Source organism: Canis lupus, chromosome 4 (genome assembly GCF_003254725.2).
Source record: "Canis lupus dingo isolate Sandy chromosome 4, ASM325472v2, whole genome shotgun sequence".
NCBI classification, from domain to species: domain Eukaryota; kingdom Metazoa; phylum Chordata; class Mammalia; order Carnivora; family Canidae; genus Canis; species Canis lupus.
Genome location: NC_064246.1, coordinates 52,827,994 through 52,854,064, shown reverse-complemented (window position 1 = coordinate 52,854,064; position 26,071 = coordinate 52,827,994). Strand labels below are relative to the sequence as shown.

At 39.1% G+C, this 26,071-nt stretch overlaps 1 long non-coding RNA gene across 8 annotated transcripts in view; it reads left to right on the top strand.

Moving 5' to 3' along the window:
- LOC112651266 (uncharacterized) overlaps positions 1-25,843 on the top strand; it is a 51,243-nt gene extending 25,400 nt beyond the window's left edge. For all 8 annotated transcript variants that reach the window (XR_007410280.1, XR_007410284.1, XR_007410275.1 and 5 more), the window contains one exon: positions 25,587-25,843. This is a non-coding gene — a long non-coding RNA (uncharacterized LOC112651266). The remainder of the gene's footprint in view (positions 1-25,586) is intronic.
- The last annotated feature ends 228 nt before the right edge of the window (positions 25,844-26,071 follow it).

Here is a 26,071-nt window from a genome sequence, read left to right as displayed (position 1 = left end):
TTTGTGCTCTTTTAGTAAGTGACTTTGTGATAAATATTGGTTGAACTAAAATGTGATTATTTTTTACCTATTGTTCTAAAGCTGTGGGTAATGCTTTTAGATAAGCATTGGAAACTGACTGAACATTGTTGGTAGTGCAACTCAGCAAACTCAGCAAGTTCTGATTATATCAGAACTCAATAAAACAGATACAATCTGTTGGAGATTAAAAATATGTATAAAATATGAACATATAAAATATATGTAAACATTTTATATACAATGGGATATATATGTAATAAGAAATACATGTTATATATAACAGGATATGTATGCAGCATGTATGTATATATGTATATATGTATACTATTTTTTAAGGGACATAGAGTCTAGTAGGACAGATAAACAGGATATATAATACTATAGTACAGTGTGGGAAGTGACAGAAGAATGCCTATGGTGCTAGTGAACAACAAAATGAGGATACAAACTCAACCTGGGGAAAGTACCAGGGAAGGTCTTCTAGGGACCTTATGTCTCAGCTGATTTTTGTAAGATGAATGATCAAAAGGGGTAGGAAGCGAGTAATCCTAGCAGAGGGACCCATATAAACTAAGGCTCCAATGTGTAAAACAGCAGGAGGTGTTCAGGAGGTTGTGTGTTCTTTAATGGACCTGAAATGTGATGTGTGGCTATACATGTTTGGAAAATGGGCAAGAGCTTCATGAATCACTCCTGGACATATCCTGTATGTGGTAGGAATGCTACATACCATAAAGGTTCAAAGTTGGGCTCTCAAGTTTAACCTATGTGTCCTTGACCCCAGTTCTTATATGTATTAGCTAGTGATCATGAGCAATGTAATCTTCCTGAGCTTTAATTTTCACAGGTGAGAAATGTAGATAATAATGCCTACTTCTATGGTTTGTTCCAAGGGTAAAATGAGGTATTTCATGTATAGCTCTTGGTATGGCATTTATCACAAAATAAGCTCCCAATAATGTTAATATCTGACAATAATGATGATGACAATTATTATTGGAAGAATTCATCATAATTAACTGTGTAGTTGTACATTATATTGTAATTATATTGAAAAGTAAACACTTGGTGATGACTCATGGGGGATTTATTGTCTTAGAGACCATACCAGCTTGGACAAAGGAAACACAAACAAGTTGTTCAGGCACCTTTGCATTTCTCTGCTTATCAATAAAGGTTTACTATTATTTACCTAAATTGGGAGGACAGAGAAATAACCCTGGTTTGACATCAGGTAAGGTGTTGTTCATAATTATTTAGCTTATGCCTTGTTTTATTCATTGTGGTGAACTCAGAGGCAAAGAATGAGTGGGCAGATTTTCCATTTACATCTGAGGAAGGGCAGGCAGCCTTGATTTTGGGTTTCCTGATCCACAGGTACAATGACAACCTTCTTCATTTTCCAGCTGAGACGGCTATGCTCAAGTTCTGTCCTGGAAATTGAGAGGGATAGGGATTGTGAACTTCTGTGTAGGGCGTCTGAATTCTAGGCTTCCTCTTATACAAAGCCCTTCAAAAAGTGCAGGCCATTGGCCAGTAGGTGGTTGTGGGGATGCTGTGCCACCCCTATGGCCTGAGGACATAAGGAGAGGAAGAATGAAGAAACAGGCAAAGCAGCTAGCACCAACAAATGTGGGGAGCAGCTCTCAACCATGTGCACACATTAGAAGGCCTAGTGTTGATAAGAGTGACAGACAGGGACTGAACCAGAGCTCTTGTCTCCATTTCCCCCCATATTCTGATACAGACCAAGGCAGAGAGAGGAAGCTACAAAGATGACAGATAACCAGTCTTCTCACTGACCTCATTGCATAGGGCGGAAAGGTGGATTTTGTGTGGTTTAGAAAAATGAAAACATATGACATTGCTGAAAAATGGAGTATTGAGTCACAGTTTCTACTCATTAAAATAACTTTCACGCAGACTTCAATTCATTGCGAGTATTGGCAAGCATCAACTCACATGCCAAAGAAAACTGTCCTAAGGGTAGCCTTCCCCCACCCTACCGCCCCAACAAAAATGCCTCCTTGTGGGGGTTATTGATCTTCTCACTTCCCTCCTCCATTCTCAGTCCCCAGTGTCCTTGAGTACCCTATGTACTGGGGAGAGTATGCATCAGAGCATCATGTGGGCACTTTTGAAGACTGCTGGCCCTGGTTTATTGTATTTCCTGATGATGGTCAGGGTGCTTTAGCAGGCACTGTATCTTATTCTCTTAACAGCTTTCCAGTTTTGAGAATGTTATCAGCTCTGCTGCCACCCTCACACTCACAGTCTTGGCAAGAAACGGTCAGACCACCCTCTCCACTGGCCCCATCCATGCACCACACCCCTTTCTCCTTGTAAACCTCAAAGGACTCCAAGGAGGGAGCAAGTTGCCACCTGCTGCACTGCCCTCCACCAGTTTGACTGGTTTTTCCTGCTCCAGCAGCCCAGACTTTCTGCTTTTGAGGCCTTTGTGACCCCTGGAGACCTACATGGTTAGCAGCCATAGGACAAAAAAACTCAGGTTTGGCAGGCAAACAGTAAAATTGGTCTTTTCAAGTGATTCTGAGAACCCGAAGAGTGACTTTGTTGTCAAGCCTGTGATTTTCCTTTCTGGTTCCAATGAGTTGGATTTTTGAACTATACTTAGTATTCAGAACTCAAAGTGCTCTTTGTGCTCATTGCTTGAGAACATATTACAAAGTGAACCCTTTCTCTCAGTAAGGGGCAAAGGGTTTTTGAAGAAGCCCTGCTGCTGTCCTTCAGATGGTAATCATATCTGACATACCAACTGGCCATCATCACACCAGGTCCTTAGTACATTTCTGAGCAAGGGAGAGAGAAAAACTATTCTCCTATTCTTAAAAAGAAAGGTGTAAAAATTACCAATTCAATCCAAGCTTTACCTGGATAGAAACTGATTACTATAGAAAATGAGGTAAGACACTCATATCTACTGTAGGATGATACCTAGGATGTGCTAGGGACTCAGTATACATACTTTTGTCTAATCCCCTAACTAGCTAGCTTGGCAGGCTATTTGGCAGGCCTGTCATTAATTATCATGGCAGCAACTCCAGGAGAAGAAGCTGCAAGGCCTGTTGAGTTGCCCACTGTCACATATGTCATCTTCTGTTGGTTCAAGCAAGTAATGAAGCCAAACCAGATTCAAGAAGTGGGGACAGAGACTCCACCTCTTGGTAGGAGTTGCTGCAAAAGGGTGTGCAATATAAGGGCTGTGCAGAATTATTGAAGCCATCTTTGCTGCACTCAACTATCACACTGGATCTGGGAGGAGAAGGTATAATACTGATTAGAACCTAACTCCAAAAATGTGCTATTAAATGAAACAACATTCACAAAATGTTTTGATCTCCTTGGCAGAAAAGTGCAGTGTACAGTCCAAGTATAGGGACAAATATCCATTATAAATAGAGGTAGTTTCTGTTATCACTGTGACCTGTAAAATCAATTAGATAGATTTAATCAGATTTGGAGGATATGTTTGCAATGATTAGACAAAATATGGGCAGTATTTATTTGGCATACATGTGATTCACTGTGAGTAGCTCTGAAGAAGTCATTCTCTAGGGCAGTTGACATTAAACAGAAGCCTGCAGACTGCTGGCTGGGAGAGACATACCAAAGGATTACGATGGTGTGGGCAGAGAAAACAAACTGGTTTCAAAGATGAGCCCTAAATTGAAAGTCAAAGGGTAGATGCATGGCAGGTGTTGATTTGCAACTGAGCTGCTTCTGACATAAGCAAGTCTGAGAAGCAGGCTTCTGGGTAAGCAACAGCCATGATTTATTTATCTAAGGGTGGTTAATAATTCTCTAAGCCACACCTGGTAGACATGCTGGTTATGAGGGCCTATTGTTATTTCCCTATCTCTAAAAGCTTTCTGTTACTGATAGTGTGATAAGCAGGGCTTCAATGAGGTTTATTTCTTAACAATGGCCTTAGTGTCCCTGTGTTCTGGAGATAGATTCAGAAAGAAGCCAGGGAATCACTGTAACTGGTAGGGGAGTGATGGAAAATTTTCTGAACTTGGAATATTGTACCCAGGGGAGTAATGGCGATAACATCAGATTGGGATGTAGAAGACCTGGCTTTAATTTTAGCTTGCCATTCACCAGCTCTGTAACCCTAGATGCTTCTCTTTCTTTTAACCCCTACAACAGCTTGGTATCTGTAGTTATCTTTTGGATCTAACCACTATGCAGTTCATCTTTCCTGCCATGATCTAGTCCTTCATCAATTATCTTTCGGATGAAAGTAACCCTTTTCTAGAGTTTATATCTGAACATATCACTCTTCCATGGCTCTCTGTTGTCTCTCTAAGCATCTGAGTTTGGAAAATAACTCTTTTTATGTTCTTTGCAGGTTTATTTCTTGCAACTGTTCTCCTTTTGTGGTGGATTGATTTTAAGAAATGACCTAAATTCTTTCTCCCTATATCCATATGTTTGCAAAAAGGCTGTGTAGTTTCTCCTGTTAAGAGGTAGAGTCTGATTCCTTACCTCTTGACTCTGGGCTGTCCTTGTGACTTGCTTTCACTTACCAAATGCCCTAGAAGTGGCACTGAGTCGATTCTAAGCCTGGCATCAGAGGCTTAGAGTGCTTCTGCTCTTTCTTGTGGAACCCTGCCACTGCCATGTGGACAAGGCCAGGCTAGCCTGCTGGGAGATGAGAGACTACTTGGAGGAGAGCCCAGCTGTGACAGCCAGGGCTATCGGAAACCAGAATACAGCTAGCTAATGTCCAGACATTAGCTGAATGAGCATAGCTGAGGCTAGAAGAATTGCTCAGCTGACCCATAGACTCATGAGCAATAATAATGATGTTATTATTTTAAGCCACTGAGTTTTGGGGTGGTTTGTTACACAGCAATGACTAATTGATACACCCTTAATTCCATCTCTCTGCACTGTGTGCTCCAGTCAGGATAAATCTCTTAGTTTTCTATATATGCCATCTTCATTTTTACTTTTGGTCTTTGCACGGACTGTGTTTTATTCTTCAGCTTGGCTAAAGTCTGTTCAATTTTCATGACTAGCATAGATGGCTCTTCCTCCAGCAAGATTCTCCTAACCTTCATCGAGAGTAGGTTAGTTGTCACTGCCATGTTCTCCCATAGCAGTCTGCCCTTGCCTCCTTCATGGCATTTGTCATACTGTATTTTAATTACCTATATTCTCATCTGACTTCCCACTCTCCTATAAGTTCCTGAAGGCAGGCTTTCATCTTGTTTGAAGGAATATTGTCTATGCTTAGCATAATGTCTAATATATAGTAGGGACAAAATATAACTTTGTCAATGAATAAATGAAATCGTTCTCTTTTCCTATGTTTTAGTTTCCTTGTTTATAAAGTGTGAGGGGTGGAAAGAATCAGGGATGCAAATAGATTTTGTTTTGTATGTCAACTCTGATTCCTTGGTCTGAACATCTGCAGTTCTAAACTGAGGATTGTGTGGCTGTGACCAGAGTTATAGGGAAGAGAGTCATGATTAATTAGCCACGTCTACCATGGTCAGGAAATAGGAAGTGACAGCAAACCTGCCAAAGACGTGCCAATCTAGGGAAAGATCATTTGTTTCTCTGATTCAGCTACTGCAAATTTGAATCTTGCTCAGCCCAATCATATCTTTATTATATATTGTGTTAATGAAGGGAAAACCAAATGTTAAACTGACTAGATGCTAAAATTAATGTCACTGGCTATGGTAGAGACTAACTGCTCACCAGTCCATGTTTTCTTCTCTCTGGGTTCATTCTAGACTGTGTTTCTACAGCCCCTTGCGTTAAGTGTGGGGTCCATGACTGGTTCCCACAAATGTGATGTAAGCTGAAATGATATAAGTTGCCCCTGGGCTGAGCTGGTTAAGGACAAGGGAGCCTTCTTTGTGCTCTCTTCTTCCCTCTTGACTCACTCCAAGGAGTATCCACTGCAAGGATCTGGGTACCTAAGGGACTGTATCCCACATTGGACTGTGATGGGAATGAGAAGTAAACCTTTATCTGTCAAATCACTGAGATTTTGTGTGTTATCCTAATTTATCTGCCTGCTTTTCTTTTTCTCTTTAAATTTTCATTTTTAAAAAATTAAAAAAAAAATAAAAAAATTTTAGGTGTGTAGGCATGGAAGAGTTAGATGCCAAATGTTAATGGCATCTATGCAAGTCGATAAAAATTACATTTGATACTTCAGGTGCTCCAGGTAACCCAAAGTAATGACTTTATCAACTGAAATACTTTAGAACTCTGTGCTGTTCTGGTCTCCATTTATTATTGCTCTTTTTACCCTTGGGTCCTTCTCCCATATAAAGTGATCCACCACAGGGACATGATAGAAGCCCCACATGGTGCACCCTTCTCATTCCCTCTTCCCCCATTTTTTGATATCAGTTACCCAACAGACCCTGCAGGTTAAAAAGTTTATTGCTCTTAAAGCTCAAAAAGGTAATGATCTCTCCCCTCAAACTTCCTGCCTTCTACAATGTGATTGCAAAAGTTTCCGCCCTCCTGACAGAAACAGAAAACGCAGATTTAAGATATTCGTGCCTTTCTGTCTGCAGCAGCGCGGGGCCATGAATATGCATACCCAGCAAGACAGCACTGCCTTCTGGTTCAGAGAGACAGGACACAGCTACAAAAAGCAAAGTGGGAGAAGATGACCTTTCCTCTATCTTTGCCTTGCAGTCTTGGGCATCTGAGTTCTTGGATATCAAGCCCCTGGTAATTATGGTTTCCAGAGCTGCCTGCTTTTCTTGCAGTAAAATGTTTTCTCCCTAAGATCTCATCAAAACTTCCTCATCCTGTGGCCCAGCTCTCACCTGGCTTTCTTTTCAGTGCACTAATCTGCTCAATTCTTGTGAACCAGTGTGTTACTAGTCAGGGAAGCGGCTTTTCTCCCATGTAATAAATGAACATTGCTGTGGTAGTCCAGGGGTTGACGTTGCCTAAACTGAATTTTCTCACTGGACATTTCAGGCTACTGAGGACAAAAGGAAGGCTCTGCAGCAGACCAGTGCAGGGAGGTTCTTGGGCAAGCATAGCTTCTTGATACTCCTCAAGTCACCCCTTGAAGGTAGCAGTGTGATTTGCTAGTGTGCAAGGCCTGCTCCAGTGAGTATGCTGTGATGGCAGAGACTAGAGCGTCGAGGACAGAGGGAGCTTTGATGTCATGGACGGCAGGATTTTAACGTGTGCAGCGTGCACGTGAGGGGGCTGAGTGAGGGTCAGTGGGTGGTAGGGATTTCTGGTAAAAACTGGGCAAGAGGAGGGCACTGGAATGGGGTGGTGATAGATTTTAGGATGCAACAGGCAAAGAAGAAAATGCAGCAACTTGGATTTTTTCCCTCCCCCTTCATAATTCATTCTTTCTTTTCTTTCATTTTTGTGGGTATTATAGAGTGGGTCTGAAGGTTTGAATTTACCCATGCCTTTGATTTATAGGGACAACCCAAACTACCACCCCCACTTCCACCACTACCAGCCTATAAGGTCATATTTATTGAGCCCTTACCATGTGCCAGTGGTTCATTTATTGCTTCCTACAACTCTTTGCAGTCTCATTATCGCTATCCTACATTTATAGATGAGAAAGGTGTAGTTAAAAAAAAAAAAACTTGTGTAAGATTAAAAGCTAGTAAAATGAGGAGACTGAGCCCTGTTCTTAACCACAGCACCTTACTGTTACAAGCACCCCTAAGAGGTAAAGGGGGCAGAAACCTTTGTAGGAACTAGGCCTCCTGTTATTTGCCCTATCCTTTTTATGGAAGGCTAGCGGGAAGCCAAAAGGGTGAGGAAGCCAGGGCTAAGATGTTCAGTTGGAAGTCAGTCTTGCCAGCAAGGATTCCACCAGCATCTTTGGCTGGCCACATTCTCTCTGGGCACATCTTTGCAACCGGTGTCCTCTGGCCCATTTGAGAAAGCAGGCTGCCAGCTTGTATAGGGCAAAGTGCCAGAGGAAGAGAAACATCAAGGTGAAAGCCCTAGAGAATCTGGGGTTGTCATATACCTTGTCAGTCAGGCAGGGTCACCCAGTGGAAGATTCTCCAGCCATTAAGTGGCCCTGGAGGAAGCTGACATGCTGCCCTTGAGAGAGCCAAGGCGATAACAAAAAGACAGGCAGACGTAACTGTACATTTGTGAGCAGAAAATCCATCGTGACAACAGGCTTGCATTTGAGTCACCAAATGGATGCGGCCACCTGGCTGGATCTCGACTGCCACAGCATGTCCAGAGAAATCAGCCGTGGCTCCAGCCCTGGCCGCCAGTGTGAGGGAAGCGCTTCAGTAATCAGATCTTTCAAAATCAATTTAGCTCATGCTCCAAAGTCCTGGCTGTAATTGCCAACAACTTCCTCCCTGGTTTCCTTAACGATTAGATAAAAATGTTGAACTGTTTTAAACCTTTTTTGAGGCCAGGACTCACCTTCAAGTGGAATTTTAAGAGGCACCTGCAAAGAGATTTGACTTGATTTTAGGCTTTGCCTTTCCACGAGTGTGAATAATTAGCCAAACAATCCCAGTACCCAGAGTTTATGTAAAGCGATCCAAAGTGGGAAATATTAAGGAAGTCTGTGCTGAGTGGTGGTGGGTACAAAGATTTCTATCCACCTTCCGTGTTCTATGAAATGGGGATAACAATAATGAACTCTGCTGGGTGGATGGGGGCCAATTAGTCCCAAGTTTGTGAAGCTCAGAGTCTTATTACAGCTTTGCTGCTCCTGGAGAGGAGGCAGGACCTTCCTGTGACTTTGCATGTGAAACTAATTGCCCTGGAAATGTCGGGAATTTGATCTTCCATCAAATCCTCCAGTCCTTCAGATCCCTTGACAATCTTTGGCTATTTGCATCTCAAGGTTAAGGGAAGCTATTGCTTTCTGGATGCTAATCAGTTGTGAAAACTTTTGATCTCCTCTTGAAAACTAAAACTCGAAATTGCCCTATTCTGAGCATGGTAAGAGCAGAGGAGGGGTGCAGATAGGCTGGTTTTATTGTGATGAGCAATGTGTTTAGCGGTTTTTGAGTTTTAATTCTGTTTTCCTGGGGCTCTGTGGGATCCTGGAAAATCACTTATTTCTGAGTATTTTTTCCCCCAAATGTGATCTGAATTTTGTCATATCTCCCTAGGGAGAAATTATCATCACGAAACTCTAGATTATCATAGCTTGTAGATTTAAAAGAAAGAAACTTTGCGAATAGTTTTCCGGGGGGAAAAATATATGCTTATACATATACATGTATACTGTTTTCCTACTGGGCCATTTTAGCCGTACTAGGTACTTTTTATTTTCTTTTATTTTTAAAAATATTTTATGCAAATTCAATTTGTCAACATATAGTATAACACCCATTGCTTATCTCAGCATGTGTTTTAGAGATAAAAATTATCCGAGGCTTCTTAACAGTGGTGCTATTGACATTTTGGATCACATCATTCTTTGCAGTGGGGGGTTGTCCTGGATATTATAGAATGTTTAGCAGCATCCCTGGCCTCAGCCTACTAGATGCCAGTAGCATCCTGTTAAATTGATTAAACAAGGAGGCCATTAGACCGAGGTGGTTCTAAAACCTTACCAGACCTAAGCGAAACCTAAAGCTATAAATGCCTCAAGGTTAAGAAATCAAAACCTAAGGACAACCAGTCACAACAGCCAACTAGTTTCTTCTAAATAAGGCAACTGCTCAAGCTATGGCTAATCAATCCTTGCATTGCTTCCATGTATACTCTAAAAAGTCTTGTCTCTAGAGCTTGTTGGAGGAATGCTTCCAGCCACTTAAAGTTTGGTGCTGCCGATTTTAATAGATTTTTGCTCAAATAAACTCTTAAAAATTTGGTGGCTCAGTGGTTGAGCATCTGCCTTTGGCTCAGGTCGTGATCCTGGGGTCCTGGAATCCAGTGCCACATCCAGCTTCCTGCAGGGAGCCTGCTTCTCCCTCTGCCTATGTCTCTGTCTCTCTGTGTCTCTCATTAATAAATAAATAAAACCTAAAAAAAAAAAACCTCTTAAAAATTTTAATATATCTCAGTTTATCTTTTAACAACTCCCAAGTCATGACAATCAAAAATGCCTCTAGACTTTGCCACATGTTCCTTGGGATAGGATTGCTTAGATTTAGCAAATAAAAATACAGGATGCTTAACAGGATGCTAATTTGAATTTCAGAGAAATAAGGAATACATTTTATTTTATTTTAAAAGATTTTATTTATTTATTTATTTGAGAGAGAGAGCATGAGCAGAGGAGAGGGAGAGGGAAAGTGAGAAGCAGATTCCCTGCTGAGCAAGGAGCCTAGTGCTGGCCCTATTCCAGGACTCTAGGATCATGACCTCAGCAGAAGGCAGACAGTTAACTGACTGAGCCACCTAATCACCCCACAATGAATAAATTTTAGAATGTGTAAATTTAACTGGATGTACTATATTTAACCTGGCACCTACCTAGAGGACAGACTCTCCCTCAAATTAAGAACCAGTGTTCTAGGGACACCTGGGTGGCTCAGTGGTTGGGTGCCTGCCTTTGGCTCAGGTCGTGATTCTGGGATCTGGGATCCAGTATCAAGTCCCACACTGGGCTTCCTGCAAGAAGCCTGCTTCTCCCCCTGCCTATGTCTCTGCCTCTCAGTCTGTGTCTCTCATGCATAAATAAATAAATCTTTAAAAAACAAAAACAGTGTTCTAGATAAAGATTCACATTTTACCAGTGAATTCACATTATGCTCATCCTTCTCTTATTCCTACCCCACTTTTCTTTCTTCTCCACCTTTCTCTCTAGTTGTGGCCTGTATGAAGAGGATAAAATAAATTACATTGTGGGCCTCACCACAAGTTGTTGCTAGCCTTAGACATGATAGCAAATAGAAACAAATTACTATTATATGGGTAACACTGTGATAAAATAAGAGTCAAGTCCTAAAAAAAGAAAGAGAAAGGAAGAAAGGAAGGAAGGAAGGAAAGAAGGAAGGAAGAAAGGAAGAAAAGAACCAGTTTAGGCAAATAAAAATCATGCTTCTCTAAGCTGAATCCTTGTGTGAGTGGCATAGGACCCAATCAGATAGGCTTTTGAGGAAAGGAAACTGTGCCACCAAGATTTCCATGGACCCTTTGAAAGTCAAGTCTAAAAGTGACTGTGAGTTTTTCTTTTTGCCATTTAATCACCAGATACTTTTTGAGTGATGGCAGCATCAACTAGGTGCTATATGGTGTACAAATAAGGAAAAGATACAGTTCATGCTTGGTAAAGAAGCAGGTTGTCCTTACATAGATACTTGCTGATCACAGGTGGTGTGTTCCCAAGGCCTAATTAAGATGCAGATGATACTCCAAAGAGAAACTAATAACCATGGGCAATGTGGAAGTTGGGAAAGCTTTTTTAGAGTGGGTAAGATGGAAGGATGGGTAGACTTAGGGGTTGACTGGGGCAGGGGCAGGGAGGACAGGGAACAGAGATGGTTGGAGACATGCTACTATATCCTGAGGATCAATGATTTGGTGCTCAGAGCAGACCAAAAATATAGTGATCCTTTAGACTGATTTGTTCAATACTAGTGCAAAGGAGCATGCATGGGGAAGTACAGAGAAGGCAGAAGGCAGCTAGCTTTTATTCTTTTCTTTACTGTCACCAAGGATTTGTTACTACTCTACTCTGCAAAATAAAAATTAATCAGACCACCAGCTTAGAGAACATTTATTGATACTGAGACTGCTCCTTGAGGGGACCCTAGCTCCCCACTCCCACCACAAACAACTTATTTGATATTTCATCCAATTCCATAGAATGTCTTGATGAGACAAGTTCTCCACTTCCTTACATTTGTAACTGTTTTTCAATGCCCCTTAGTAGATTGTTTATTGCCCAACTATTCCGCCTCTTAATCCAGCTCTAAGTCTATCAGGATATTATTGACACAGATGTGATCAAATCACTTATATGTATTATTTATGTGAAAAGGTCTTTACCAGATGCTCAGTGAAGGGCTTCCCTCGTGGTGGCACAAGAGGACACAATGATGCCTTGGAAGGGGCATTCAATTGGGAGGTAGAAAGCTAGTTCTGAGTTTGAGTTTTGCAGCTAACTTGCTGCATGTTTTTGTGGTTGTCATATCCGCACCCTTGGTCTTTTTTATTTTTCTTTCTAAAAATAGAAAGTTGAACTAGAACCAGGGTAGGCAAAACAAATTTTACCATAAACACCAATTTTGATTGATTGGAACAGCCTTCTGGAATGCTGCAGAGAGAAAGCTTTTTTAAGTTTAATTTAATTTAATTTTAAATATTTTATTTTTAAGTAATCTCTACACCCAACATGGGGCTTCAACTTACAACCCCAAGATCAAGAGTCACGTGCTCAACCAACTGAGCTAGCAAAGTGCTCCTTGAGAAAGCTTTTTGGACCACATCTGGGCTCTGGAAGAGTGATCAATTAGCAATGTCTGCCATGAGCGCAAAAGAGGGGTGATGGTAGGGGTGCCTCATTTTTACCATTCCATGGTTGAATAGGCACTGAGAAATCTCAAGCAGAGTTCTGAGACAATGTGAATATTGGTTAAACAATCAGAGAGTTTCTGTATTTAGAATTAGAATTATGTGGATTCCCCCCAAATGATAGCTTGTTCAGAACAGAATGGCTATACGGTTGACCTTGAATAACATTATTTGGATACGGGTTTGAACTGTGTGGGTTCACTTATATATAGATTTTTTTTATAAATACAGTATGGTGCTGTTAATGTATTTTCCTTATCATTTTCTTAATAATATTTTCTTTTTTCTAGCTTACTTTACCATAAGGGTGTAGTATATAATATATGTAATACATATAACATACAATATATATGTTAATCAATTATTTATGTTATTGGTAAACCTTTATTTAGGTCAAGAGTAGGCTCTTAGTAAAGTGTTCGAGGAGTCCAAAGTTTATGTGGATTTTTGACTGCATAGAGAGGTTGCTTCCTTAATCTAGTGTTTTTAAAGAGTCAACTATAATTCTTTGCTTCATTTAGGACAGCTTTGCTTCTGACTTGTCATCAATAGAATCTACACATGTGTGTTTTTTTAGGAGTGGGGAATCCTTTTACTGATAGAGCCATAGTTAAATGAAATGACTTAGTCCTTCAGCACACATTGACATTTTTTATTATAAAATAAATTGACAAGACCCTAACCAAAACAAAAACCAAACACTAAATAAACTAAATTATAAAGTAAACCACAGGCTGAGTGAAAATACTTGCAAATATTTAACAAAAATGTACTTAAAAGAGAACAACAGGAAAACAAGAAAATGACAATTCCATAAAAGAAAGCAGAGAATATAAACAGGCAACTCAAAGGAGAAATATAAATCCATTAGACATTTGAAATATGAAAGTTCAGTCATTTTTAATTATCTGAAGCAATGCAAAATGAAGCAGGATACTATTTCCCTCTAGCATATTGCTAAGTAATATCCAGTGTTGACAAGGAAACAAGGCAGAAGCAGGTGTGAATTGGCATAACCATTTTGGAGGACAATTTGGACTTATCTTTAAATACATTAAGTGCACATATCCTTTGACCTAGCAATTTCAGTCGTAGGAATTTATCTTAAAAATATACTTGTACAAAGATATGTATACTCAAGGGCATTTGTTGTAGCAATTTTATTTTATTTTATTAAAGTTAGTGTACATATGTATGTTTGTATGTACATAAGAAATAATCTCTACACCCAATGTGAGGTTAGAACTCACAATACTGAGATCAATAGCATGTGCTCTTCCTACTGAGCCAGCCAGGTGCCCTGGTAGCAATTTTAGACAGCAAAAACATAGAATCAACTTAAATATATACAATTAATAAAGGGATGAAGAAATAAAGCATGATATACTATATTATGTGCGTTAGATTATGCTGGGTCAGCTTGGTTCAGCAGGAAATTGTTTCCCAGAGTTCCCTTCTTTGTATGATTCTGTTAGAGTTGCCCAAAAGAGGAGCTTTTGTGAGATTGGGAGGGTTAAAGTGAAGAAGTGACCATTACTCACTATCACCAAATCCCACTCCCAAATTAACACACACACATACACAAACACACACATACTTCTTGTCAGTTAATTCATAGAAAAAGGCCTGAGAGCCCCACACCAAATTGTTATGGTGTTCATTTGGTTTGGGATTTGATAGTGATGATGAGTAGATTTTCCTTTTTACACTTTTTTGTTGTTTAACTTTGTTATAAAGAGCAAATATAAAGGTATGTTTGAGAAAAAAAATAACAAATAAATATTACAACAAATAGAGCAATGGAAATACAAATAGAGTAAAAGAAATGCATATAAAATATATGACATCTGTACTTCAATAATCAAATATCATTTTAAAATATTTTAGTTTGCTTAAATTTCTAGTCTTTTCTCATGCTTTTAAAAACTGCTTTGTTCAATATATACACCATAAAAATAAACTGCACATGTGTAAAGCGTTCAGTTTGATGAGTTTAGATGTATGTCTATCTACACTTGTGAACCATCACCAAAATCAAAGTAGTGAACACATTTATACCTCTCTAAAAAGTTTCTTTACATTTCATAATAATCTCTTCTCTCCCCTACCATATTCCCCAGCAGCCACTGGTCTGCTTTCTTTTGCTGTAGATTATTTTTGCATTTTCCGGAATTACATATAAATGGAATAGAACATGTATATAGTCTTTTTTTCTGATTTCTTATTCAATATAATTATTTTGAGGTTCATCCATGTTGTGTATATTAACAGTTCATTTTTATTGTTGAGGAATATTATAGTATGTGGATTTCTGATTTGTTTCCAATTTGGAGTTATTACAAATAAAGCTGCTATGAACATTCACATACAAGTCTTTGTATGTATATATGCTTTCTTTTCCTTTGAGTATATATCTAGGAGAGGGATAGCTGAATGGTATGGTAGGTAGATATTTGACTTTTTTTTTTTTAAGATTTTATTTATTTATTCACGAGAGACACACAGAGAGAGGCAGAGACATAGGCAGAGGGAGAAGCAGGCTTCATGCAAGGATCCCAGTGTGGGACTCAATCCCGGGACTCTAGGATAATGCCCTGAGCTGAAGACATATGCTCAACTGCTGAGCCACCCAGGCATCCCTAGATATTTGACTTTGAAGAAATTGCCAAACTGTTTGAAGTGGTTCTACCATTATGCATTCCCACTAGCAGTGTATGAAAGTTTCAGTTACGTGTTCATCAACACATAGGATAGTCAATATCTTTATTAAACCATTTTAAGAATTATAATGATATCTCATTGTGGTTTAATTTGCATTTCCCTAATTACTAATAATGATCTGTGTGTGCTTGTCATCTGAATTTTTTTTTTTTGTCAAGTGATTGTTCAGATATTTTGTCTAGGTTATAATTTGTTTTCTTATTAAGAATTACTGAGTAGTGGGGTGCCTGGGCATCACAGTTGGTTAAGCGTCTGACTCTTAGTTTCCTCTCAAGTGGTGATCTCAGGGTTGTGGGATGGAGCCCTGCATGAGGCTCTGCACTCAGCACTCTGCACTTGAGATTCTCTTCCTCTCCCTCTGCTCCTCCCATTTGTGCACTCATGCGCGTGCGCTCTCTCTCAAATAAATAAATCTTAAAAAAAATAATTACTGAGTTGTAAGTGTTTCTTATATATATCTCTTTATATTCCTTCATCAGTTACCTACTTTGCTGATATTTTCTCTTAGTCTGGGGCTTGCTTGCCTTTGCATTTTTTCTTTTTAAGATTTTATTTATTTATTCATGAGAGACACAGAGAGACAGAGACACAGGCAGAGGGAAGAGAAGCAGGCTCCATGCAAGAAGCCCAGTGTGGGACTTGATCCTGGAAAATCTGGTCACGCCCTAAGCCAAAAGCAGACGCTCAACTGCTGAGTCACCTAGGCATCCCAGCCTTTTCATTTTCTTAATAGTGGTTTTTGTAGAGCAAAAATTTTTAATTTTGGTGAGGTCCAATTTATTGATTTCATGTGTCTGATTTAAGAAATCTTTGCCTACTCCAAAGTCTCTATGTTTTCTTCCAGAAGTTTTATTGTTTTGGTTCTTACATTTAACTCTATTATTCATTTTGAATTATTTTTATGTTTGTAGTATAAAGTAAGGGTGAGGGGGTTTGTTTTTTTTTTTTTTTTGGTGCACCATTTGTTGAAAAGATTATCCTTTCATCGAAGTGCCCTGACATCTTTGGTATAAACAAGTTGAACTTATATGTGTTTTTGGGCCCTCTATTTTGTTCCACTGATCTATAGCTATGTGTTCACCAATATCACATTTTTTTGTTTATGATAACTTTATACTAACTCCTAAAATCAGGTAGTGTGAGTTCCCTTACTTTGTTCCTTAAAAAAAAAATATTTGGCCTGTTCTTTGCATTTTTATACAAATTTTAAAATCAGCTTGCCAATTTCTATAATTGAATAGAAATTTAGATTATAAATTTCTTTTGTTGGATTTTGGATTGGGATTGGACTGAATATATAGATTAATTTGGGGAGAGTTGACATCTTAATATTGATGGTGCATCTCATTTTGATTTGTTTTTTACATAACTGAATAGTATATATTTATAAGTAAACTATGACCTTTTCAAGGGATGAAATCAGGAGGTACTCAACTCACCATGGTTTTGTCCTGAGAAGTATGGAATGTTAGCATCTGTTCCTTAGTTTGATTCAAATAAAATATATTTGGTTAAATTAAATCCACATTTTTATGTAGTACAAAAATAAAATGATTGTTGACTATGGTAGAAGAATAGACCTAAAAATTGCCTGACCATTTGGAATGGCAAATAAGTAGGATAATCCTGTTATTACCTTGCTCTTCATCATGGCAGAAGTCATTCATCAATCATGGCATTCCTTTCTCAAAGAATGTGTACACAGAAGCTATTTATTTATTATTTATTAACAGTGGTCCTATTTATTTAATACTATTACCAGTGGTCCTCGATGAACTCAGTTTACCTTTTCTGCAATAGAGGGAATTCCTCTAGCAGTGATCATGTGGTTGAGTTGACTAGCAAGGGTTTTTCTAATGCTAAAGTCTGTCCATTTCAGATTCCCTACACACTGAATTTGCTTGGCCAAGCATGTTCCATTTGTTTCGCAACTCAGATTCCAGGGGTACTTTTGAATTTGTACTAGAAAAGTTTTCTAGTTGACTAGAAAAGTTAAAGTTAAAAGTTTTCCCTGTTGACTCTAGCCCATCCCGCATGGAGGTTAAAGGGGAATCAATGTAATAGAGGTTTTAAATAGTGTATTATGATTAAATTGCAAGGATTTTAACATTCTTGTAGGAGCCCCTGTTCTACTTCCTGCCCTTAGGCCCAAGGCCCTGGGCTGTTTGCTGACCCTAAGGTTCAGCTGAGAATGTGTCCATTATACTTATAGCCCTGATTTCTAGTCCACTCTACTACTCTCCCAATCTGTATGTCACCTTATAAGGCCAGTTCTCCTACTACTAGTTTGCTATTTCAGCCATTTCAGACCAACTGACTGACCCAGTACATTAAGGATACTCCTCCTTATGCTGAGCTAAGGAAAATTCTTTCTTCTTCTTTCTTTCTTTCTTTCTTTCTTTCTTTCTTTCTTTCTTTCTTTTCCTTCTTTCTCTCTCTATCTTTCTTTCTTCTTCCCTTTCTTCTTTCTTTCCTTCCTTCCTTCCTTCCTTCCTTCCTTCCTTCCTTCCCTCCTTCTTTCTTTCTTTCTTTCTTTCTTTCTTTCTTTCTTTCTTTCTTTCTTTCTTTTCTTTTCTTTCTCTCTCTCTCTCTCTCTCTCTCTCTTTTTTTTTTTTTTTGGTTGCCATGACATTTAGAGAAGTGGAGGACAGTGTTAGAGGCCTGGTGTGGAGCAGATGCTTCTATTGCTGATAATAAACCCAATTGAAGCTAAAAGTTATTGGATCTCTTTGTTTTCTCCCCTGTGGCCTCTCTGAGGGAATAGATGCCAGGAATTTGGGCTAGTTTGGGAGGTCAGGGTACCTGATGGATTCCATTTGTCGGTTGCTGAATTAAGAAGAGGTGATGATGAGATGTTCTGATAGAAAAGAGATGCAGGTTTGGAGTTTAGGAGAAAAGTTTGCATTGGAGATTATTGATTTAGAAGGCATTTGCATATAGGTGACTACTTAAAAGGCAATGGTGGATTAAAATCACCATTTCAGATGGGAATGAAATCACTTCATTTCTTTACACAGAAAAAAACCTATAGCTGGACATTGGTGGTACTCACATTTGAGAAACTAGAGAAAAAAGTGAGTGGAGAAAGTCGAGAAGAAATGATGGGGAGAAAACCAGCATTGTTGTTTTATTTCCTAATTTCTGCTTGGCCAAAACTTTGCACCCTCAGCCCTTATAATAGTGATTAGCCTGTAGTTAGGGCTTAACAAATTTTTGTGAAATGACTGAATGAGTGAAATCCAAATGAGATTTTCTATGAGGAACCCCAGAGTCAGCAGTCTCTAATGTTGAAACAAAGCTGGAATGAATGAGAAAAGGTTTCTTTAAGAAAAGTGTTTTGGATTTGGGGGATTAGGAAATCACTAGCGGCTTTACAGTTTGCAGATTATAAACTCTTACCACTTCATGCTTAGATTATTGGAACATGTAAAATGCAGATGGTAAGACTTGATTCCTTGGATTAATGTAAGGGTTCAGTGATATAACTTGCAAGTGATGTTAAGTACTTAGTCTAGCCGATCATTCATTTATTAAAATAATAATTAATGAGTGTTTATATGGGCTTTGTGTGATTACTATCTGCAGATAGAACAGTGAATAAAACAGATAAGGTTTGGACATTCATGGAATTGTTAGTCAACCTGGGGTGGGGACAGGTAATAACAGGTGTGCAGGTGTGCAGAAATCAAAGGATGATCATCTGATGGAGTGATGGGACGGCTACTTCAGACAAATTGGGCAGGTAAGGCCTCTCTGAGGAAGTAATAGAAGCTAAGAGCTAAATGAGAAAAAGAGCCAATATTGACTATGACTATTCTTCCCTTCTTCCTCTTTTTATTTCTGGTTCTTCCTCTTTGATCTTCAACTGTTCATCTGCCTTACACACTGGCGCATTTCATCACATGAATTTTCTGTTCAAACCCCTTCTATGCCTCTGTGAGTGACTTTGCAAGTTGTTATATGGACTCAGCCAGCAGAGGAAAGTGCTGCTCCTGTGTTACCAGCTGGCTGTCAGCTCTAAGTGGTACTGTAGAAAAGGCATCCTTGCCCCAGGCAAAGGCATTTACACCTTCCAGGGAGACGTGTGATTAGAGACAGCAGAGGGGCAGAGGAGGGGGTGGATAGGAAGCTAACTGGGACTTAATCTGTTAGAAGAGGAAAAGCCTTTGAAAAGTGAATTAATGATATTTATAGCTGTGTCAGGTAAGTAGCTGGCCAGAGTTCACTGATAATGAGGTCAGGGTTGAATCCCCATATGGACCAGAGAGCTTCATGTGGAGAAGCTATGCTGTTTACTCCCTGGCTAGGAGACTTAGGCAAACACATACTTCAGTTCCCTTCTGATATCGGGATATCACCCCACCTACCCTACCCATATCATAAGGAACAAATGAAAATGAATAGCAAAGTGCTTTTTTAAATTATAAATTTTAAATGTGATATTTTGTTGGGATGCCTGGGTGGCTCAGCTGTTGAGTGTCTACCTTTGGCTCAGGGCGTGACCCAGGGTCTGGGATCGAGTCCTGCATTGGGCTCCTTGCAGGGAGCCTGCTTTTCCCTCTGCCTATGTCTCTGCCTCTCTCTGTGTGTCTCTCATGAATAAATAAATAAACTCTTAAAAATATTTTGTTACTACTGATTACATTCTTATTTTCATGGTCTAGGCACCTTCCTTCCCTATTTGTTCTGCAGTGTGTATCTGCTGGCTGTATCTCCTAGTGGATATTTAACCACACTATGAATGTTCCTTATAAATCAATCAATAGCCCTTTAATAGGCCCATTATACTGACCCTGAGTTAGGAAGATTATTTTCATAGAATGAATACAACATATATTCTCAAGTGCTGGTGCTTGAACTTAATCTACTCACTCCTGGCTTAATCTTTGTCTTACTTATTTTAATGTTTGTTACACTTGATTGCAGTGCTTCTAACCACTAACCACTAGTGTGGATTTCCTGTCTCCTCCTTATGAATGAGTCCTAGGCTGAATCTCCTCTGACCTTTATCCTTTTGCCTGATTTCTAGATAACTAGAAATTAGGTCATTTGATGTTCACTATCCAGTGATGACAACTATAGGGCACGTGTGCCTCCCCGCAATCCCCTGCTCATTATGGACACTACTAATTGATTGTCCCACTACCTCCTATTGATGTGGCTTAACAGTCTAATATGGGTAATCATTAGTTACATTTGGCTATAGAGCATTTAAAATGTGGCTATTCCAAAAACTAAAAATTATAAATTAAAATGTGGCTAGTCCAAATTGATGAATGTTGTACAAGGTAAAATATAGATAAGATCCTGAATACCTCACAAAAGAAAATAAATGTAAAGTATCTCAATAAATTTTATGTCTATTACAAGTTGAAGTGATAATTTTTTGCATATATTGGGTTAAATAAAATATGCTATTAAATTTAATTTTACCTGTTCCTTTTAACTTTTTTTCTAGTGGCTACTAGAAAATGTAAAATTATAAATGTGGCTCATATTTGGCTTATGTTCTATTTCGACTGTACTGTGCTGCCTTCCAATCATTCTTAAGACAGTCCTCTAGGCATTCAATGACCAATAAACCAAAAATAAAAGGAGTTGTATTTTATGGGAGCAGGAGGGAGGTTGACACATTTCCAGTTTACATCTCAGAATGAAAAAAAGAATCTTGAATGTATCTAATTTAGTGGTTCTCAAACATGTCTCTGTATTAGAAAGTCCTAGGATCTTGAATTGTGAACTTACAGATTTTCAGGTTCTACCCCTGGAGATTCTGGTGTAATAGGTCTGGTGTAATGGGGCCCTGGATTGTGTTGTTTCCTCTCCTCCTCCTCCTCCTCCTCCTTCTTCTTCTCCTTCTCCTCCTCCTCCTCCCCCTGCTCCTCCTCCTCCTCCTCCTCCTGCTCCTCCTCCTCCTCCTCCTTCTTCTTCTTCTCCTCCTCCTTCTTCTTCCTTCTTTTCTTCTTCCTTTTCTTTTACTTTAGTTTTTATTTTATATAACAAACTTAACTCTCCAATCCAGCTAGAGTTGGAGAACGATAAGAAAAATATGAAACACAAAGAGTATGTGATATTTTGAGCAGATGAGGATGAAGGGGTGCTCTTCTATGTTGCAGAAGGAATGGTCTGATGGTTAAGATAAAGCACAAGTCAGATTTATTAGATTTGTTCATGGTCAGCAATGGTGATCTTGTGGTCTTGCTATTTTTCTGGACCCAGAGTGCTCCATGGCTTCAATAGTATCCATGCCCTCTTTTATCTTGACAAAGATCACAGGCTAGCCATCCAACTGCTCAGTCTTAGCAATGCAGATGAAAAACTGGGAACCATTTGTGTTGGGGCCAGCATCTGTCATGGATAAGATGCCAGGACCCATATGCCTCAGGGTGAAACTCTCATCATTAAATTTCTACCCATAGATGGACTTGCTGCCAGTGCCAGTATGGCATGTGAAGTCACCATCCTGGCACGTAAATTACAGAATAATTCTGTGAAAGCAGGAACCTTTGTAACCAAATCCTCTCTCTTCAATGCTCAGAGCATGAGCATTTTCTGCTGTCTTTAGAACTTTGTTTGCACATAGCACAAAGGAGATGTGGCAAGAATGTTTACCTTGCATGGCGATATAGAAGAACAGGGTGAAGTTGACCATGGCTGAGCAGTGCAGGCATCTACCCAGATTGCATATTTTCAATAAACAGGCCAGGAGATTCTGATGTGCAGCCAGGTTTGAGAACTCCTGAGCTAGGACTTTTTTACGTTTCTGTGAAGGGACTTCCCTGGGGAACACGTTGTTATTGGCTGAGTGAGGACCAGAACACATATTCCTCGTGGATTATATTTTATACCACAGATTCCTAGAGTATTTTGTACTATTGTTACCTAAGAGGTTTCACGGAACTCAGGATGGAATGAGGAACTCAGACTGTATCTCAGCAGGCAGGCACACTTTTCTCTTCCTTATTTGGAGAAAGCCCAGTTTGGCTCAGCAGCCCCCTCTGTTGTCAAAAATCCCTAGCAGAACCTGGCAGAGCTGGCTTTGGGGAAGGGAACAAAGGGAGGGAACACAGAAGGATGTAGCCTGAAGGATAGTGTATGGGGGAAACTATCTGCAGCCAGACAGTGGTCAAAAGGAGACAATGCAATCCAAGCCCCTTTGACCAGAGGGACTGTGGAGGATGTTTACTTGACTGCCTCTTGGTCTGGAAGAGGAAGTTTGGATAAATCATTTCACTTCTCTGCACCTCAGTTTCCACATCTGAAACAAGGGGGATCATGACATGCTCTGTACCCCTCCCACATTAGAGACTATTGTTAATAGTCATAGAATGATGGGAATGTTTTTTACCATATCTTAGTCCAAAGACACACGGCTAGTTAGAGATAGAGCCAGACTTTGAACTCTGGTCTCCAAGTTGAGGCATATCATGCAATTTCAGCTAACAAAGGAGATGTGTTCAGCTGCTTCCAGAGGGACAGAACAGAAAAAGCTTACAAGGGAAGTTGAGGCTGCCCTCATGCCTAGGTGAATTAAAGTCAGGCAGCTGCCCTCTTATTTATACATTCATTCATTACCAATTTATTTGGCTTATATTTTATTGAGTACCTCTCATAGGATTGAAACTGCAAGATGTGGTGATACTAAGTCAAATTAGACAGGTTTTTGTTATATCTATGGTTCTTGCTGTGTCTCCTTGAATTTTTTTTTGTCAGAAATATTCTCAATTAGGTGTCATCGTGTACAGATAACATGACTGGGTGAAATAATAATAGCTGCCATTTTTGGGGAGTTAGTTATATGCCAGGCACAGTGCTAGGCACTTCCAGAATACTACATTGGAACACAGAATAAATAGATCTAGGGAGACTTAGTACATTTCCCAAACTGTTCCCAGGTAATAGTTTAGTAGGTGGTGGAGGTGGGCATATTTCCACCCTTTAAACTGCAATGCTGTATTGCTTTGAAAAGTATTTCCTTTTGGTAACAGCATTAGGTGGCTATAAGACCTTAGACAAAATGCATATTTACTTGTGCATGTTCATCAAACCATTACTTATAGCAATGAAAAATAACCTAAAACATCCAAAATAAATTTAAATAAATTATAATACAGTATTTTTGAGGAATATTTAATGACCTGGGAGAGTATCATTCATTAAATGCTGCTTCATACTAGGAAGATTTATATCTATTTGGTACTAATTTTGTAAAACACCCACCCATACCCATAAATATTGAAAAAAGGATGGAAAGCAATTCACTGTTGTTTTCAATATTGTTGGGCATTAGTGTTTTGGGAGAGCTTATTTTCTTTGAACTTCTGAGTTTCCCATACTTTCTACTTCTTTTCTTTTCTTTTTTCTTTTCTTTTCTTTTCTTTTTCTTTTTTCTTTTCTTTTCTTTTTCACTTTCCCCCCTAACATTTTATTATGACAATTCTCAAACATATAGTAAATATGGAAGGATTTTATAGTGAATACTCACTATCTACCACTTAGATTCTACAATGAACACTTTACTACACTCTATCACTTATCTACCCATTTCTCTATTTATTCATTTTATTTTTTGATGCATTTCAAAATAAATTGTTGGCCTCAGTATACCTCTGCCCAAATATTTAATTATGCATATTGTTAAAATTCAATATCTGTTGTGTACCTTTTTTTCTTATGAGGTAAGATTTACTTGGAATGAAACGTATAAATTCTATGTACCATTCAGTGGGATTCTGACAAATGCATCCACCTGACAAATCCTTAACAAGATACAGAACATTGTCATCAACCTTAGAAAGCCCCTTCATTCCCAGTCAATACCTTTCTACAAAGCAACTTCTGTGCTCATTTTTTTTCCAGCTATGGATTAGTTTTGCCTGTTACAGAAGTTTAGGTAAATGGAATCATATAGTATGCAGACTTTTGTGTAATGTTCTTTTATTCTACATAACATTTTTGAGATTTGCACATGCTTTTGCATGTACCAGTAGATTGTTCCTCTCTGTTGCTGGGGTGGTATCAATGTACCACTGTTGGCATTTCCATTCTCTAACTGATGGACACCTAGGCTATTTTCAGTTTTTGCTATTATAAATGAAGCTGTTATGAACATTCTTATACAGTCTTTTGTGGGCATGTGTTTTTCTCTTGGGTAAATACCTGGATATACTTCTGAGTCACAGAGTAGATATATATTTAGTTTTGTAAGAAATTGCCAGGCCCATTCCCAAAGTGTTTGTACCATTTTATACTCTTGCCAACAATGTAAGCAAGCTCTGGTTGCTCCATATCCTTGCCAATATTTGATGGTGTTAGTCTTTATTTTTTTTTTAAATTAGTCATTCTGATGGATGTACAGTGGTATCTCTTTGTGGACCACATAACATTTTTATAATTGGAAAAAAAGTTTTATAAAAAAACCCTGAAATGATGCCAAGGGAAAGAAAGAGAAAGAAAAACTACTGGAAGTACATTTGATAAATTTAAGTGTTCTTCTTTGGGTGATTTACTAACAGATTTCTCTTTTGTCCTACTTTGCTTTAGTTTCCAAATTGTCAAAAATAAACATGTATTCCTTTTATTATGGAAGAAAATATATCTTATTTGTAAAAAATATTACCTAGCAGAGTTAATTCATTAATCAGAGATAATTCAATGGTATTTTAGTAGTCATGTGACAGCTTAAGGTTTTAAAAAGCCTAAAATGTGACAGCCGGGTTTGATGGGCTTATTTGGGCCTTACTTGTAAATACTGTTTGAGAAAAATGCTTCCTGTCTGGGTTTTAGTTTCTTCCTCTTCCTTTTTCTTTTAGAGAGAGAGAGAGAACACCCGTGTGTGTGTGTGTGTGTGTGTGTGTGTATGCGTGCGTGCGTGTGCACATGAGCAGGAGAGGGGCAGAGGGAGAGGGAGAGAAAGAATCTTAAACAGGCCCCACACCCAGTGTAGAACCTGACTCAGGGCTCAATCTCAACGACCCTGATGTCATGACTTAAGCCAAAACCAAGGGTTGGATGCTTACCAGACTGAGCCACCCAGGTACCCCTCTTCCTCCTTTTATAAATGGGTTGGATTAGGTTATTAGAATAGGTTATCCTCTCTCAGTTATAAAGAAAACGTGTGCAAAACTGATGGGTGTTTGAGGAAATCAGAGATAGGACAATTAGGCTTTGATGGGGAAGAGGTTTTGTTCCTCAGGAGTTTCAAGCTGAGAGAAAAAGAGCCATTTGCCCTGGGACTCATAGGAAAGATCCAGGGCCACAGAGAGGGACTGTAGGATATAGCAGGGAGAATGTGAGCTTCAGAGTTAAATGGTCCTGGATTCAAATTCTGATACCATCCTCTTCTTGATCTTTGATTTTAGGCAAAAGCTTTAATCTCTCCGAGTCTCAAATTTTTCATCTACAAAACCAAGATCACAAAACCTTCATCCTGGCAGCCTGGGTGGCTCAGCGGTTTAGCACTGCCTTCAGCCCAGGGGCGATCCTGGAGACCCGAGAGGTCCCACGTCAGGCTCCCTGCATGGAGCCTGCTTCTCCCTCTGCCTGTGTCTCTGCCTTTCTCTCTCCCTGTGTCTCTCATGAATAAACAAATAAAATATTAAAAAAATAAAACCTTCATCCTTTTGGCTATGTGTGTGTGTGTATTTTGAATCAAATAACATTTACAGATATTATCATTAAGAGAAGTGCCTGGATCAGTCTTCTGCTTTACAATGTAGTAGGCAAGTGACAAAAGGGGGAGAAGATCTTGGAACAGAGAGAAATAAAAGGAGACAGAGACAAATTTAGAAATCTAGAAATCTAGATTGTGAAGGTCTAAAGGAATGCTAGAGACAATCTAATCAAA